General features: G+C 31.3%; 1 pseudogene; it reads right to left on the minus strand.

Moving 5' to 3' along the window:
- Nucleotides 1–1,005: 1,005 nt before the first annotated feature.
- LOC131510225 (large ribosomal subunit protein eL33-like) lies at nt 1,006–1,334 on the minus strand (annotated as a pseudogene).
- Nucleotides 1,335–2,612: the final 1,278 nt, after the last annotated feature.

The raw sequence follows: 2,612 nt of genomic DNA on the forward strand, positions 1-2,612 counted from the left end.
GTGTTCTTAGTACAAAAAAGTCATCGTAACTAAAACGGTAACTAGATCAATGCACAATCATAAATGAAAATAACTCCTTTCTTTCTGTAACTAAAGGAAAACAAGCAAACAAAAAATCAGTAAGAATAGATGAAGAAATTGGATTTACGACAAATAGGGTGTTCTACTAACACAACAAAGAATAAATACTGTGTGTTAGTGCATCTAGAGCATTGACTAAAATATTACAATACTGGGCAATGAAGAATAGATTGTCTACCCATAGAGAAATTGAGGTATAATCAACAGGAAATTACTCCCTATGCTTGGGAAATAAGAAATACCATTCTATGTAATCTAAAGTAAATTATAATGTGAAGGCAACATACTAAAATCCAAGGAATGGAATTACATATGTAATGGAAATTTCTAGCTCTATCTGTAGAGTATATAAGCATACAAATAGATTCTCTTCTAAGACTGCTCTAATAGGTTACTGTAATGAAACCGTTTGGACTTTTGGTAATCAAAGGAATTTTGGTTAACCTGTCAAAGCTATCCACAATTTTCTTAAGTTTATTGTATTTTAAATTATTTTCTTAAAATGTATCTCATTTTAAGATACATAACTGAGATCTTATTTTGATTTTGTTTTCATTGTTGAAAATATCTCCTTACTATCAAGTTTGACCTTGTAAGAATAGGGTACCTTTTATTCAAGGCTACCAAATAAGTATATATCAGTAGAAAAGAGAAACTCACGTAAGGCAAAATGTATACATAGATTTTAATAAGTGAAATGCTCATTTTCTTAACAAAAAAGCATTGAAATGCAGAAATTAAGTTGTACATCAGAAAAAACATACAATACATTTAGTGAAGATAAGCTTTTGGTTAGCTATATTAAGGCATCTTTTTTTTTTTTTTTTCTGAGAACATTAGTTCTTGTGTTCTCTTAACAGAAAAAAAACTTAACTTTTTTTTACAAGAAAACAAATCTACACCTTTATTTACTTTTCAGTTAGTTTAAATCTTTGAGGGGTATAGCATCACATGGATTCTGTGGCCAATGGCTTTAGCAGGAAGGGTGCTTTGGAATTTGGCAGAAATCCCACTACTATTTCCATGAGCATGAGTTACTTTTCCCCAGATTACTCTGGTTTTGTTCGGTTTGTCACCAGGAGTCACTGTGTTATTCTTTGCTTTCTACACATACGCACATATCTTGCCTACATAAAATTCAGTTTCATCTCGAGCATAAGCACCTTCAATTTTCAGAGGAGCTGTGTGCTCCCTCTTGTTCCAGAGACCCTGCTTATAGCAAAAATGACTTTGGACCATTGCCTTCCAGACATATTTGTTGTTTTTAGAAGTCTTGTTCCTGGCAGGCCTCCACAAGTTCCAAGATGGCAGAAAGAGAAATGCCAACAAAGTTTTAATAATTTTCCTTTTCTTCAATAAGTCAAAATTGTTAGGAAATCAAAAAGACTTTACTGAAATATGAATTGGGAAATCTGTATCCTATATAGGCCATGCTATTAACTAACATTAAAACTTTTTTCAGAATTGTCTTAAATTTGCTGTTTAGAATCCCTCTAAATTAAGATTTCATGAGCCTTGATTTTGACACAATGGTATCAAAGTCAACTGATGCAAAGTGAGGGACTTTGCCATCTTCCAACTTAACTCACCCAGTTGGTAAGACAAGTGTGGCATCATATTAGGGTTGTAAAATTACTCCAAAACTTTTAGTACTACCTAAAAGTTCCTAAGAACAGAAAAGCATTCATTAGAAATCTACTCTTTAAACACACACACACACAATCTTACATTCATGAGTTTTTGAAGCAATATTTGATAAACAACTTTGCCACCTAAAATAGGGCTTTTTAGCCACAATGTCCTTTTATTTTCTATATCTTTAAAAAAAACCATAATGTAAAAATGGCAGAGAATAGCTCTGTGCTATCTTAAAACATTCTTCTTTGATATACAGGGAAAACTTTGGTTGGATAATAGAAAATAAAATTTATCCATAAAGATAAATGTAAAAATAAAACTATCTACCTCTGGCGTGCTGAACTAAATGAACTGTAATTCATTGGACTTTAGAGATCGGGCAATAAAAATGCATTAATTCAAAAGTGGAAATGAAAAATTTATCTTGCCACCCTCCTTATCAGAATCAGGAAACTTACTTTAATCATTCCTGAAAAAAAATGGCAGCAAGGAAATTAATCCAAATAAAATAGTGAGAGAACTTCTACCCCATGTACTTATTAAGCATCAGAAAATAAGTTAGAGAACATATGATTTTAACCTAAGTATTGAATCAAATATTCTATCACCATGGGTGTAGCCAAATGGCAAAAGTGACTATTTTCAGTGAATGCCTTATTTCAGAATAGACATAAAGTTTTAGAATCCATGTATAGTTCCAAAACCAATACTTAAATTCATTTCTAAGATGAATGTAATTTCTGAAAATCCTACTTTGTTGAATGAAAAATACTGATAAGTAGAAAGATAAATTGTATTCTGACATTTTCTGTACATACTCATTACCCTATACAATTTATAGCTATCATCAAAATAAGAATAGCTCTAATGACTATTAATATGGCTTTGAAGGA

Source organism: Neofelis nebulosa, chromosome 1 (genome assembly GCF_028018385.1).
Source record: "Neofelis nebulosa isolate mNeoNeb1 chromosome 1, mNeoNeb1.pri, whole genome shotgun sequence".
NCBI classification, from domain to species: domain Eukaryota; kingdom Metazoa; phylum Chordata; class Mammalia; order Carnivora; family Felidae; genus Neofelis; species Neofelis nebulosa.